The following is a 16,713-nucleotide window of genomic DNA, read 5'->3' on the forward strand; positions in this document are numbered from 1 at the left end:
TAGTCTCAAGTCATTAAAAGCATGCACACCCACATCTCTTATTGGTTGATATGTCAAGAAACAAGAAATGAGGTAGAAGTTAATGCACCGCGCCTAAGTATTTTGGGATTATTTTGTTTTCGTAAGATGACACCTAGAGGGATGGAGTATTATACTTGAAGGCTACAAGGTTGGCTATAGATGATGTGGCAGTGTCATGTAGCCATCAGCTGGTTATACTATTAACCATGCTCTTATAATACTCCTATATTTAGGAACAGAGGGAGTAGTTGGCATGCATGATACTACCTATAATACTCCCATTACAACCAACCTGGTAGAATTAAAACACCTAATCTAAATGGTTGCCGCCCGATCACTTTGTCCTCCTCCAGCATCCGGCAGAAGAAGAATCGAGCAAGACACCGGCTGTATTCGCCGGCGTCGCCTCGGCGCTAGCCTTCATGGGATACAATCGGCAGCAGCCTCCCGTGTTCTACTTTTCCTCGATGATGGTGGCGGGCGGGGACGTGCTGCCCGTCACCTCGTCCACATCCGCGTAGCCACATCACCTCGTCAACATCCACAATGACTTCTTTCTCTGCCTACATGTCGCGGTTACGCGCGCGTCGACGGCGGATGGCGCAGTGGCAGACACTGGAGGTGTTGTACGATGCGGCGGAGTCGAGGGCAGCGACGATGCCCGTGCCGCTGTGCTCCCCGATAAGCCGGCGTGGAGCAAGTCGGCACTCTTCCTCGAGCTGTATTGGAGAGGCCAGCTGCGGAACCACGCGCTGGCTTAGTGCGGCAACTGCCTCCGATGGGCTAGGCGAGGTAGGTGGAGAAGCGAGCTGCCGGGCTCGGCGGGCCACCCAGACGGCTTTTATGCCGGAGAACTGTTCTTCCTGCTCGTCGGATGCCGCCGAAAGAGTGGACAAAATGGTGGAAGGACGAGCATGGCCGGCCTCCTGCTCCTGAACGGACGTGTGTGGTCGGAGTTGGTTTCTCGCATTCCACGCGGGTTTCTATATCTATACTATCTTCTTCTTCTTCTTCTATTCTTCCATTTCTATAAATAGTGTACCAATTTTAAGTAGGACTAAGAACATCAATCATAACTGTTGATCTTCTAAATCCAACGACCAATATCAGTAGGATTCACACGAACAGTACACTGCTGCCACCTCACCTGTGTTCTAGAACAATCATGTACCCTTTCTATAAAAAAGAAGCCCATAACTAGCTCCAATGGGCTGTGTTGCCACATGACCACCAGATGGTTTGATTGAGCCCGGTCGAGATGGTTTAGTAGGAGAATGTGGATATTTCTCAAAAAAAAGAACATGTGGAAAAAGTGAAGCAACGTGCAGTTTGTGGCACCCCGGCTCAGAGCGACCGGTTTACCATGCATTGCCAGCCCAGAGACCATGTCTTCTGGCAACACACAACATCTTGGTACAGAAAACAACCACTTTATTGATGCTAGCGGAACAGAGTTTATATTACAACAGCTGTCTCGATCAGAACAACTATGTGGCAGCGGAATAACGTCATAGCGGAAGCTCCATATCACAGGGACACCGATGTGGACACGATCTAGACTCGAGCAGCGCTCCTCTCCAACGAGACTTTCCTGAAATTTGGCATGACGCACCAGGTTAGTACATTGAATGCACTTGCAAGCTCACAACAGGCATAATCATAATGGCAAACAATATCATGATACTTAACCAATTATTAATAATGCAACACTATATGTCAAACATGTTGTGATCATGCTCGAATGTCCCTCGGGACAACTTACCCACCGTGATCATTCTCGGATCACAAACAAGCCACCAACGTGGTCTTAACAAGAGTAACTCGTGCTCCTTACGGCGATCACAACCACGACCAATATCTGGTCCCGAATATCTCGATGGCCTTTCTGCCATCCTCAACAATGCAAAGTTCATAGCTTAGTGTGCACATTTTATTAAACGTTGACTCATGGTGGGACCTACTACGAGGTGTATGTGACCGTGGACTCGGCTATTGATAGATTATACACTCTGCGGAGGTAGCACACTGTACCCACACCACGGAACCCATGGCCTCGCACTCCCATTCTGGTGGACCAACGGCATTCCGACGAAACCCTTCCATTGCCATGACACTCTCCCGGCCACTCTGACCCAATCCCCAACGGGCTAGTCCTGGGTGGCCCCGTGTCTACCAAAGACACACCGACCACCGTCGTGGCCAAAACGATCCCACTCGGGGACCCGGTACCATAATCTCAACAACGGGCACACAAGGTTATGCCTGCTTACCAGGCCAGGGTAAGCACGACGTAACCTTCCCTAGTTGGAGGCACCAACCAGAGGCAATGTCAATGGACCGAATCAAGGCCTTCCCACAAAGGCAAATGTGGTTGCACTGGGAAAAACTCGATTCAGCGGCACCATGACCCAGTCAACGGTATATTCAAGTTGAGTTATATTCAGGTTCAACTTAAAATGAAAATGACCGGTGTCATAGCATGACATGAGATGCAAAACTACACATGCATCACTTAATAACGAAAATGACCGATGTCATCCATATTCACACTAAGCATAAACATCAACAACTCATATGACTTTGCTGATCAAGATAACTCACATATTAACCAAAATATTTTGCAGCAAGTTTTATTATTTTCTCATGCAAGAACGTAACTTCGATTAATTTCTCATATGAGTAACAAAGATTTTACCACACACAAATCCTAATTTCTTTACCAACCAAGTGCGGTTCAAACATTCTGTAAGTCAAGTAAAATGACTAAACAAGTAATTAACAGAATATTTTCTAGCAAATTTTTATCATTTTATTTATGCAAGAACATAACTTTAAATAATTAATAACATGCATAACAAAATTTATTTCTATCATCACCACAAATAGATCCTAGCTTTGCTTCACCAACTAAGCAAGTTTCCACATTTTGTAAATCAAGCATATTAACTAGCAAACACTTAACAGAATATAAATAACACAATAGTTATTTAAATGCATGGATTAATCTTTTCATTCAAGTAAGAAAATCATAAATATTGAAATGACACCATGAAAATGTTGCTGTGGCTTGCCTTAGTGCAGATGAGGTTCACAAGCCTTCTGGTGATCCTCAAGACAAGCCTTCTGTTTGAAAATAATTTTAAACACAAAAAGAAAATATCAAGAACACTTCTGAAAATCACCAGAAATTCTAAACAGCTCAGAAAAATCTCATCTTTGGTGAGCTGCTAGATTTCTTTCAAAGAACAAGATGCAAAAAGAATCAATTCATTTGGACTTATGGTTGAGGAGTTATGGCTGTCTGAAGTGTTCTATAAATTCAAATGAATTTGAATAAAAATAAGCAGGCTGGGGGTGACATCGAAGGCGTAAAGCCCAGGGGCGCCACCACTCGTACCGCTTCACGCGCGTACAGAGTGGCTGACTAGCGGGCCCCGCTAGTCAGGTTAGGAGGACGGGGAGAAGGAAACAGAGGGAGTCGCAGCTCCGCCGGAGCTCTTGCCGGCGACGAGGACTTCTTGGCCAAAACGAGAGGGAGGGATGGCAAGAGGGGGTTGAGGCGCACCTGCTCGTACCCGTAGCGTAGCTAGGGGCGGTCGGACGGCGTCAGAATCAACCTCGCAAGCGGAGGAAGAACACGGTGGTCGCCGGAGATGAAGAAGACGGCGAGGAGAGGCAACTCCAGGGGCTCCAGAGGGGCGGAACGACTTCACCGGAGAGGGGCAGAGGCCCTGGAAGGGTCGCCCTGGCCTGGGAGGGGCTGGAGCTACCGCAGCGACCAGAGGGGATCGCCGGCGAGCTCGAGCTCGGGGACGGCGGCCCGAGGCCTGCCCGGCCGGGCTACGGCTTCCTACTCGCTTGTGGGGTGTGTGGGAGTGCTGGATGGTGCTCGAGGAGGCTGGGGATGGCTCCATTTATATGCGAGTGACGAGGGGGTTTTGGGCTCTGCCGGTGGACGCCTGTCCACGGCGCCCGGCGACGAGCGGCGTCAGTGAGAGGGGAAGAAGGCGAGGCAGCTCACGCGGCAACTGTTGGCGGACGGAGACGAGCACAGGAACAAGGAGAAGGCGACGAGCACAGTGCGCACCGCACTGTTGGGTTGGCCGGACCGTGCCCGTGCTCGCTGCGGCGAGCTCCGGCGTCGGCGAGCGCCAGAGGGGAGTTAAGGGAGTTGAGACGAAGATGGTGGCGAAGTTTGGCGCGTTACGGCAGTCGGGGAAGCGAGCACATGCGAAACAGAGCGCTTGGCGGCACTCAGAGCGCGTCGACACGCATGCCAGCATCCCTGGATGAACGCGGTCACCGTGTGGACTATGACATCAGGCCTAGCTAAGCCTAAACTTCATGTTTGGCGTGTTGTTCATGGTAGTTTGAGATGTTACCATGCTTTGGTTTGGATCTAGGTGCAGTAGAGAAGTTTTTACACGCCAGGTAAGTTTCTGGTCAGTAACTTTGAGAGGTTACCGAGGTCAAATGGCTGGGAGTTAGAGGTTGTGCTTTGGAGGTTAGCCAAGAGTTACTAAGGTGAAAATGCACAAGAAAACCCAGGCACAATGAAGCAAGTAAAATGGTAGTTGCTGTAGAAACCACCATTTCTGTCCAGAACAGAAAATATTTTCTGTAGCAAAAATATTCCAAAAAGTGATGAAATATTTTTGCTCAGGAAGGTGCCCTAGGGTTCAAAGAATGTTTGTGAATTATCTCAGATTTGTCTGGGCCATAAAAATTAGGGTTGCTTTGGAGCATACTGATCTGGCTAGGGTTTTTGAGATAAAATGAATATTTTTCTTTTAAGAAAAATATTCCAAAGATTATTTTGGGATGGATCAGAAGGGGAATGATGATCAGAGATGGAAATGGAGCACTTGGGTGAAAGCCAAGAGTACCCAAGTGTTTAAGTCCATATGAAAAGATTCAAAAACTCCAAGTTTCAAATTTAATCCAAATAAAAATCAAGCAAATGAGAGAGGGCAAAAACTAGGCTATCACAAACCTCCTCCACCTAGAATGAATCTCGTCCTAGAGATTCGGTTGCTTGGGAAAACCACTCTGGATAATGTGACTGTAGAAATTCTTCCCGCTCCCAAGTTGATTATGACTCTGTGTGATGCTCCCACTGAACTTTGTAAAATTTCCTTACTTTACTGCGAGTGACCCTTTCCATCTGATCCAAAATTCTGAACGGTCTCTCTTCATAAGTTAAATCATTTGCCAACTCTACCTCAGCCATAGCAGTCCTTTTCTCAGGCGGGGATATGCATCGTCTCAATTGTGAAACATGAAACACGTTGTGCACGTCTGCCAACTCAGCGGGTAGTTCTAATTGATACACAACAGTACCTACTCGAGACATAACTGGGAATGGACCGATAAATCTGGGGGCCAACTTTCCACAAGTCTGAAATCTCTTGACTCCTTTCATAGGAGTAACTCGGAGGTATACGTGCTCTCCGGGTTCAAAACTTATCTGTCGGTGCTTTGCATCATAATAACTTTTCTGTTGAGATTTGGCCAATTACAATCTGTCTCTGATTTCCTTAACTTGTTTCTCAGCTTCCATCATGAGATCTGTTCCGAAGATATGGCTATCTCCAGTTTGAGACCAATTTAAAGGAGTGCGGCACTTACGGCCATACAGAGCTTCATATGGTGACATTTTTAGACTGGTCTGGAAGTTGTTGTTATAGGAAACTCGGCATATGGCAAACAGTCTTCCCATTTGGGTCCTTGGGCTAAAGCACAGGCTCGCAACATATCTTCGAGTATTTGATTTACCCTTTCTGTCTGTCCATCCGTCTAAGGATGATAAGCAGTACTATATTTCAGTGCTGTCCCCAAGGCTTGATGGAGGCGTGACCAAAAAGCGGAGGTAAACAGGGAACCTCGGTCGGAAGTGATAGTTCGGGGTACTCCATGCAGACTGACTATTCTGGATACATACAGCTGTGCAAGTTGATCTGCCCTGTATCTGGTGCTGATTGGAATGAAGTGAGCGACCTTGGTTAGGGTGTCCACTATAACCCAGATTGCATCATTGCCTCGTTGAGTCTTAGGCAATCCCGTAATGAAATCCATACAAACGTCATCCCATTTCCATTGTGAAACCGGCAGCGGTTGGAGGAGTCCGGCTGGCTTCTGATGCTCTGCCTTCACCTTGTTGCATATGTCGCAACAGGCTACAAAATAGGCAATGTCTTTCTTCATTCCATCCCACCAGAATATTTGTCTAAGGTCCTCATACATTTTCGTACCTCCCAGGTGAATGGAATATGAGGATTCGTGTGCTTCTGACAGAATTTTCTTCCTTAAATCCGGTTGATTGGGTACACAAATCCGTCCATGGAATCGGAGGGTACCGAATTTGTCCTTGAAGAAATCTGGGGTCTGTTCTGTCATCTGGCCCTGGGCACGTCTTTGCAGCTCGGTGTCAGCTGGCTCGGCCTTGCGGATCTCTATCTCATGTGTGGGTGTAACTTCCAAATTATTAGCGAGGCCAGCATCCACTATGACCAAGTTGAGCTGAGCGATCTCCTCTTGGAGTTCGGGCGGCAAGGATCTCAATATGACATTTAAGCTGACGGGCTTTCGACTGAGTGCATCGGCAACTACGTTGGCCTTGCCCGGGTGGTAATTTATTCCAAGGTCATAATTCTTGACCAACTCTAGCCATCTTCGCTGACGGAGGTTTAAATCTCGCCGAGTGAAGATGTATTTGAGACTCTTGTGGTCGGTAAAAATTTGGCACCGTTTTCCAATGAGGTAGTGTCTCCAAATTTTTAATGCATGAACCACCGCAGCCAATTCCAAATCATGAGTAGGATAATTTCCCTCATGGGGTCGTAGCTGTTGCGATGCATATGCTACTACCTTGCTGTCTTGCATAAGTACGCAACCAATACCTTGCGTGGAGGCGCCACAATACACATCAAAACTGCTATAAATGTCTGGAAGAGTCAATACAGGTGCGGCTGTCAGACGTATCTTTAACTCATTAAAACTTTTCTCACAGTCCTCCGTCCATTCAAACTTCTTATCCTTTTTGAGCAGCTCCGTCATGGGTTTAGCAATCTTGGAAAACCCTTCAATAAAACGACGGTAATATCCAGCCAATCCGAGAAAACTACGGATCTGCGTCACAGTCGTGGGCGGCACCCAATCGAGCACATCCTTTACTTTGCTCGGGTCCACGGCTATACCTTCGGCGGATAGTACATGTCCGAGAAACCCAACTTGCTTGAGCCAAAATTCACATTTTTTTACTGAATTTGGCGTATAGCTGATGGTCGCGGAGTCGTTGTAGCACTGCTCGGAGGTGATCCTTGTGCTCTTCTTCACCCTTGGAGTAAATGAGGATGTCATCGATGAAGACTACCACGAATTTGTCGAGGAAGTCCATGAATACTTTGTTCATCATATGCATGAAGAAAGCAGGGGCATTGGTGAGACCAAAGGACATCACGGTATATTCGTAAAGACCGTACCGAGTAGTGAATGCGGTCTTAGGAATATCCTCCTTTTTAATCTTGAGCTGATGATATCCGGTCCGTAAATCGATCTTAGAGAATACTTTAGCCCCACTGAGCTGATCAAACAGATCATCAATCCTTGGCAGCAGATATTTATTTTTGATAGTGACCTCATTCAGCTGGCGGTAATCTACGCACATACGGAGACTGCCATCCTTTTTGTCCACGAAAATAGCAGGTGATCCCCATGGTGAAGAGCTGGGACGAATATATCCTTTCTGGAGCAATTCATCAAGCTATTTCTTTAGCTCCACTAATTCTGATGAGGGCATCCGGTAATACTTCTTGTATAATGGTGCAGTCCCGGGCACAAGATCTATTGCAAATTCCAGTTCCCGATCTGGTGGCATTCCTGGCAGTTCTTCTGGAAATACATCAGGGTACCTTGCTTGGGTATATTCTTGCGAGCGTAGAATTTGATAGTCTGCCCATTCAGACTGGTCAAAGCGACTTCTCGGGTTGCGCAGTTTATGCAAACTTGATATTTGGCCAACCAATTCATACCCAATATAATATCCAACTTTTCAGACTCAATGATTATCAGAGAGGTTGGAAAGTAGACTCCGTTGATATTGATTTCCAGATCACGGCAGACCAGATTGCTCTTGATTATAGATCCCGGGGTTTGTACCAGCATATTTTTGCCCAAAAGCGTGCAAGGAAAGTTGTTTTGGGCAGCAAAACTCCGAGAAATAAAAGAATGGGAAGCCCCAGAGTCAAATAAAATTACGGCAGGTATGTCATTAACAGAAAACATACTAATGACGACTTCTGGCTTCTCTTGGGCTTCATCGGCGGAGATATGATGCACGTGCCCAGTGAAGTTTTGCTGGATTGGCCATGACTCCATAAAGTTAACTTGTGGCCTGATTAGGGCATTCACCTTGTTGTTCTTGGGGCACTGTCTGGCATAATGTCCGTTCTGCCCACAATTAAAGCAAGAATTATTGCGCTGACACTCTTCATGTATTGGGTTGGTCACCACATTCTTGACTAGAGTGGTGGTCTTGTTAACATTCTGCTGCCAATTTGGCTTGTATTCCACCTGAGTCTGCTGCCAGGTACGAGCCTTTTGCACTGGTTGCCCATCCTTCTTTGGCTCAAACTTACGCTTGTTGTCGTTGTTAACAGGCCTATTATCTGGTATAAGCTTGTGCTCCCGTTCAGCAATGAAAGCCTTGTTCACCAGAGTTTGGAAATCTGGGAAATCAAGCATACTGAGAGTACACCGGAGTTGCGGATTTAGGCCTCCAAGAAATCTATCAATATTCCTTTCTTCGGTGGCCACGTCATAAAGAGAGTAACGGGCCAGATGATTGAATTTTTGCAAATATTCAGCCACAGACTGATTTCCTTGGACGAGTGCGAGAAATTCACGCTACTTGGTCTTCATAACTCCAGTAGGGATATGATATTTTCGGAACTGATCCTTAAACTTTTCCCAGGTGATTTCCTCATCAACCGGCCACATGGCTTTTGTATTTTCCCACCATATGGCAGCTGCGCCTTCAAGGTAATGAGTTGCAAATGGAACTTTATCATTTTCTTCAGTACGAGCAATCTCAAACTTTTTCTCAATGGTGCGCAACCAATCGTCTGCATCCAATGGGTCAACAATCTGACTGAAGCTGGGTGGCTTGTTCCTCTGAAAATCTGACAGCTTTGAGTGATGACCGTTCTGATTTCCATTCTGTCCAACCATAGCTTACACACTTCTTAATATTTCAATCAGATCATTGTTCCTTCTTTCCTCAAACATACGCAGAATTTTCTCGGTGGAGGGCGGATTAGGTGGTTTAGGTGGTGGCGGAACGTACGGCTCGGGAGAATGTCCTACCTGTCGTGCAGAACGACGAACAGGAGTTCCCTCACGAACGTTGCTACTGCTGCCTCCCCGCGTCATCCTATTGTGGATTTTTCCCGAGACAACGCAATCGAGATGAGAAACACCCAAGAATAAAATTGGGGAAAAGCCAGCAACAAATCCCGAAGAAAACAAAAGAGCAAAGAAAATACGGCGAATAAAGTCCCAACATAATTATACATAGACTCATACATGAAAGATAAACAACATGCCAGGTTCAACTACTCTCATACATGCAACGAAACATCATGACTCGTACGACTACATCCGTACATCATCCGGACGACTGCGAATACTCGAAGATACTACTGCTCTGCTGGTGCTGCGCTGTCCTCCCCTGAAGCGGTCTCGGATCCCGAACTGACGTGGTTAATGGAAACCTCTGGGTTAAAGGTAACACGACGGCGCTGCCTCGAGGGCTCTCCCTCAGGGGCAGGGGTAGGATGAAGCATCGGGGCTACAGGAGTAGCGAGAAGTGAAACCCACTCGGTAGGAGTACTGAGAGGATTCACGGTCGAGACGCCCATGCTACTCGGAGGAGTAACCGGCGAAATAGGGGAACTAGAACTGGCTGGAATATAAGGGGTAAATCCCAGAGAAGATGGAGTAGTGGCAGATCTGATAGTGACGAAAGCAGCGGCTAAAGCAGTACGGGCACGAGTCAGCTCTCGAGCCAGCTCGTGGATCATCAGATAGCTAGCAGTGACATAACGAGCAAGGTGGCTAGCAACGCTATCAGACTCCGGATCAATGATAGGGAAACGGACACGACCGTTGTCGTGCAGAGATGGGTAGTAATAGAAACCTGGGTGGTTCTGCATTCGGACCTCGTTGTAGCGAAGCTCGACAAGGACCTCGAATGCAGCAAACGGGATAGCCTGAGAAGCGGTGGAGGCGTATCCGCTCCGAGAAGTACGAGTGTAAGAGCTGGAATCAGAGCTAGTGCGCAGAGTGACCACTGCGTGATACTCATACACTGAATCAGCTAGATGCTCCCGGTACACATGATAGACTGGGTCGTCTCCGAGAGGGTACAGCCGACGCCACACGTTGCGAAGGATGTGTGGTGACGTGTACGGCATCAGCTGCAACTGGCACGGATACGGCACCGGAGCCATCTACACCCACAACCACTAGTAGGTTAGCATAAAAATTTATAAGCCAAATGCATGCAATGCAACAACCAGCAAAATTTACTACCGGCACTCAACTTAAACTCGTATCTAACGTCCAGTTAACACGTCGTAGTCCAACATGGCCTACAATCAGCGCGGCTCTGATACCAAGCGTTGTGGCACCCCGGCTCAGAGCGACCGGTTTACCATGCATTGCCAGCCCAGAGACCATGTCTTCTGGCAACACACAACATCTTGGTATAGAAAACAACCGCTTTATTGATGCTAGCGGAACAGAGTTTATATTACAACAGCTGTCAAGGCCAAGCGGCACACCCGCTGCGGTTGAGCAATATGTACATTATTTAGTGAACATAAAGGGGCCTCGATCAGAACAACTACGTGGCAGCGGAATAACGTCGTAGCGGAAGCTCCATATCACAGGGACACCGATGTGGACACGATCTAGACTCGAGCAGCGCTCCTCTCCAACGAGACTTTCATGAAATCTGGCATGACACGCCAGGTCAGTACATTGAATGCACTTGCAAGCTCACAACAGGCATAATCATAATGGCAAACAATATCATGATACTTAACCAATTATTAATAATGCAACACTATATGTCAAACATGCTGTGATCATGCTCGAACGTCCCTCGGGACAACTTACCCACCGTGATCATTCTTGGATCACAAACTGGCCACCAACATGGTCTTAACAAGAGTAACTCGTGCTTCTTACGACGATCACAACTACGACCAATATCTGGTCCCGAATATCTCGATGGCCTATCTGCCATCCTCAACAATGCAAAGTTCATAGCTTAGTGTGCACATTTTATTAAACGTTGACTCATGGTGGGACCTACTACGAGGTGTCTGTGACCGTGAACTCGGCTATTGATAGATTATACACTCTGCAGAGGTAGCACACTGTACCCAGACCACGGAACCCATGGCCTCGCACTCCCATTCGGGTGGACCAACGGCATTCCGACGAAACCCTTCCATTGCCATGACACTCTCCCGGCCACTCCGACCCAATCCCCAACGGGCTAGTCCTGGGTGGCCCCGTGTCTACCAAAGACACACCGACCACCGTCGTGGCCAAAACGATCCCACTCGGGGACCCGGTACCATAATCTCAACAACGGGCACACAAGGTTATGCCTACTTACCGGGCCAGGGTAAGCACGACGTAACCTTCCCTAGTTGGAGGCACCGACCAGAGGCAATGTCAATGGACCGAATCAAGGCCTTCCCACAAAGGCAAATGTGGTTGCACTGGGAAAAACTCGATTCAGCGGCACCATGACCCAGTCAACGGTATATTCAAGTTGAGTTATATTCAGGTTCAACTTAAAATGAAAATGACCGGTGTCATAGCATGCCATGAAATGCAAAACTACACATGCATCACTTAATAACGAAAATGACCGATGTCATCAATATTCACACCAAGCATAAACATCAACAACTCATATTACTTTGTTGATCAAGATAACTCACATATTAACCAAAATATTTTGCAGCAAGTTTTATTATTTTCTCATGCAAGATCGTAACTCCGATTAATTTCTCATATGAGTAACAAAGATTTTATCACACACAAATCCTAATTTCTTTACCAACCAAGTGAGGTTCAAACATTCTGTAAGTCAAGTAAAATGACTAAACAAGTACTTAACAGAATATTTTCTAGCAAATTTTTATCATTTTATTTATGCAAGAACATAACTTTAAATAATTAATAACATGCATAACAAAATTTATTTCTATCATCACCACAAATAGATCCTAGCTTTGCTTCACCAACTAAGCTAGTTTCCACATTCTGTAAATCAAGCATATTAACTAGCAAACACTTAATAGAATATAAATAACACAATAGTTATTTAAATGCATGGATTAATCATTTCATTCAAGTAAGAAAATCATAAATATTGAAATGACACCATGAAAATGTTGATGTGGCTTGCCTTAGTGCAGATGAGGTTCACAAGCCTTCTGGTGATCCTCAAGAGAAGCCTCACCCTCTGAAAATAATTTTAAACACAAAAAGAAAATATCAAGAACACTTCTGAAAATCACCAGAAATTCTAAACAGCTCAGAAAAATCTCATCTTTGGTGAGCTGCTAGATTTCTTTGCAAAGAACAAGATGCAAAAAGAATCAATTCATTTGGACTTATGGTTGAGGAGTTATGGCTGTTTGAAGTGTTCTGTAAATTCAAATGAATTTGAATAAAAATAAGCAGGTTGGGGGGTGACGTCGAAGGCGTAAATCCCAGGGGCGCCACCACTCGTACCGCTTCACGCGCGTACAGAGTGGCTGGCTAGCGGGCCCCGCTAGTCAGGTTAGGAGGAGGGGGAGAAGGAAACAGAGGGAGTCGCAGCTCCGCCGGAGCTCTTGCCGGCGACGAGGACTCCTTGGCCAAAACGAGAAGGAGGGATGGCAAGAGGGGGTTGAGGCACACCTGCCCATACCCGTAGTGTAGCTAGGGGCGGTCGGACAGCGTCGGAATCAACCTCACAAGCGGAGGCAGAACACGGTGGTCGCCGGAGATGAAGAAGATAGCGAGCAGAGGCAACTCCAGGGGCTCCAGAGGGGCGGAACGGCTTCACCGGAGAGGGGCGAAGGCCCTGGAAGGGTCGCCCTGGCCTGGGAGGGGCTGGAGCTACCGTGGCGACCAGAGGGGGTCGCCAGCGAGCTCGAGCTCGGGGACGGCGGCCCGAGGCCTGCCCGGCCGGGCTACGGCTTCCTACTCGCTTGTGGGGTTAGTGGGAGTGCTGGATGGTGCTCGAGGAGGCTGGGGGCGGCTCCATTTATAGGCGAGCGGCGAGGGGGTTTCGGGCTCCGCCAGTGGACACCTGTCCACGGTGCCCGGCGACGAGCGGCATCAGTGAGAGGGGAAGAAGGCGACGCAGCTCACGCGCCAACTGTTGGCGGACGGAGACGAGCACAGGAACGAGGAGAAGGCGACAAGCACAGTGCGCACCACACTGTTGGGTTGGCCGGACCATGCCCGTGCTCGCTGCGGCGAGCTCCGGCGTCGGCGAGCGCCAGAGGGGAGTTAAGGGAGTTGAGACGAAGATGGTGGTGAAGTTTGGCGCGCTACGGCAGTCGGGGAAGCGAGCACACGCGAAACAAAGCGCTCGGCGGCACTCAGAGCGCGTCGACACGCATGCCAGCACCCCTGGACGAACGCGGTCACCGCGTGGACTATGACATCAGGCCTAGCTAAGCCTAAACTTCATGTCTGGCGTGTTGTTCATGGTAGTTTGAGATGTTACCATGCTTTGGTTTGGATCCAGGTGCAGTAGAGAAATTTTTACACGCCAGGTAAGTTTCTGGTCAGTAACTTTGAGAGGTTACCGAGGTCAAATGGCTGGGAGTTAGAGGTTGTGCTTTGGAGGTTAGCCAAGAGTTACTAAGGTGAAAATGCACAAGAAAACCCAGGCACAATGGAGCAAGTAAAATGGTAGTTGCTGTAGAAACCACCATTTCTGTCCAGAACAGAAAATATTTTCTGTAGCAAAAATATTCCAAAAAGTGATGAAATATTTTTGCTCAGGAAGGTGCCCTAGGGTTCAAAGAATATTTGTGAATTATCTCAGATTTGTCTGGGCCATAAAAATTAGGGTTGCTTTGGAGCATACTGATCTGGCTAGGTTTTTGTGAGAAAATGAATATTTTTCTTTTAAGAAAAATATTCCAAAGATTATTTTGGGATGGATCAGAAGGGGAATGATGATCAGAGAGGGAAATGGAGCACTTGGGTGAAAGCCAAGAGTACCCAAGTGTTTAAGTCCATATGAAAAGATTCAAAAACTCCAAGTTTCAAATTTAATCCAAATAAAAATCAAGCAAATGAGAGAGGGCAAAAACTAGGCTGTCACAGAGTTCTTGTTAAATGAACGTACAGTTTTATGGCATGAATACTACTTCCCGCTTTTACAATGTTAAACTAATATCAGCATTTATACATCACTATATTTTCTTTTTCTTTGAATCTATTAGCACATATATTACTTCTTTTCCCTTTTACCAAAATCACTCTGTTATATTAAGACGTGCCTTGCGCGTGTATACATACTAGTAAATGTAGGTTTTTGAATGCGGCAAGGAGGCGGGTACAGCTGGGAGTGCAGCGGGCGGCGCCCTGGGCCGGCGCGCCACTTCAAATGTTGGACGCAGTGAGAGGTCGCGTCCGCCCTGACCCCCTTGACCATTGACCTTGATGATGTACGTCACCTTGTCTCCAGATCTGAGATGCCACGTGTACCAGATGAATGACTCCAAGCTCGACCACCGTGATGCAAGAGGTGCGAGCCGAGGAACACTGTTGGAGACACACCCCCATAATTTTCCTCATCATCATCTGAGTCCTAGAAGATCTCACCCACATCATCATTAGGCATGCAGCCGCCTTCATAGAAACATGCACAGAAGGAGTAGAGGCAACTGGGGACGCACCACGTCGTGGGCACTCCGTACGTGCTCGTGTGCGTGCAGCGTGCGTGCTTTTCCATCGGTGCTAGCTCTAAGGCTGAGGCTGCGGTCGTCTTCGTCTCCGGCTAGTCGTTGAGCAACGACGGCAAAGAGGTGCCGCAAGAGATGCGTAGGCGCCGTTGTGTGTGAGCTTCGCCGTAGCACGACGAACCGGACATTGCCGCAGATGGCGCACGCCTCCATGCAGCCGCGTGTGTGCGCATGCATGTGTTATTCACGTGCATTCTGCGGCCGAGTGTGTGTGCATGCATGTGTTCTGTACGTGCGTTGTGTGCTCCATGCCGTGCGCGTTTATGCATGAGTTGGATTGGCATGAGTTAGTGCGTCGGCGTGTGTACATGCGTGGCTGCATGCGTCCTGCACATGCATGGCTTCTTGCGTGGTTATCAATACTTCCTCTGTCTCGGTTTATAAGACATGCGAGTCGTTCTAGGTTGACAATTTAACTAGCTAAATATGTATCATATTGGATGAAAAATATATGTTTAGAAACTACATCCACTTAAGAATCTAATGATATACTTTTGGTGACATATAACTCATATTTAGTTAGTCAAATCGATGACCTAGAACTACGCGCACGCCCTATAAACCGAGACAGAGGGAGTATAAACTAATAAAATACCTTCAACTTAGCATCCTGATGTATCGTCTCTAGTGGTTAGCGAAGAGTTCATGTTTGTTTATTTGTTTATAGGTGGGTAGGCGGCAAAAAACAGGGGAAAACGCTAAAGGTTCTTTGCAGACGCTCCACCGCGAGGTTCCTTGCTCCTTCTCGGTCATCGGGAATCTATGTTCTTCCACTCTCTTTTTTTACGTGAGCTTTGTTCATCCTTTTGCCAACACACGAGACATCTAGCATCAAGGTGCATGTGCCATGCAAGAAAATTGAGATAATCAGATAAGCAGTGCGTAAGTGAGTCATGCACTTCGATGGCACCTACTCCTACTACGCAATATTTTTTCTCCTCGATGGCACGTGAATAGTGCACGTACTCAACGACGGAGCACGTGATTGTAGCCATGACATGGTCAGACCTTTTTTGGAGAGAGTACATACTAAATAACTTTGATGTGTCCCGTCAACTCATAGAACGACGAGGAGCTTGCTTACTACGCCTTCTCCCTCGCCAACGCGTGCGCGGTGGCTCACAGCACGAGGAGAAACTTTTGCTAACAAGCGGTGGACGTGCAGCAGTTCATTTGGTGTCAGATTGCCAGAAGTACTATTGTAGTACCACCATTGTTGTTCGACTTCCGGAAGAGGCGAAGAGCCAAGCGCAAGGCTAGCCATAGTGGGAGTAACATAAGTAGGAGTACCTCCTTTTTTATTCTAGAAACAACCACACGCAAATATTGGACGGTAGCAGCACAGCAACTGAATCAAAAATCGAAACCTTCCCACCCGGCGCCACCTGAGCCCGCCGCTCCACATTGATGGCAAGTCACGGTGACGCGACCTCTCATTGCTTCCGCCGTTGAAGCGGCACGCCGACCGAGGGCACCGCTCGCTGCACGCCCGGCATTTCAGACTACACATACTTTGTGAGACAAAAGGTGGGGCTATTACTAATGATATAGTATTATACTAAAGGGACTAACTATTGTAGGCAAGCTACGTATTAGGTTGGTTCTAGGTGATGTGTCAACTTCATATAGCCGGATGTTGGCT

Source organism: Aegilops tauschii, chromosome 5, assembly GCF_002575655.3.
Source record: "Aegilops tauschii subsp. strangulata cultivar AL8/78 chromosome 5, Aet v6.0, whole genome shotgun sequence".
NCBI classification, from domain to species: Eukaryota; Viridiplantae; Streptophyta; class Magnoliopsida; order Poales; family Poaceae; genus Aegilops; species Aegilops tauschii.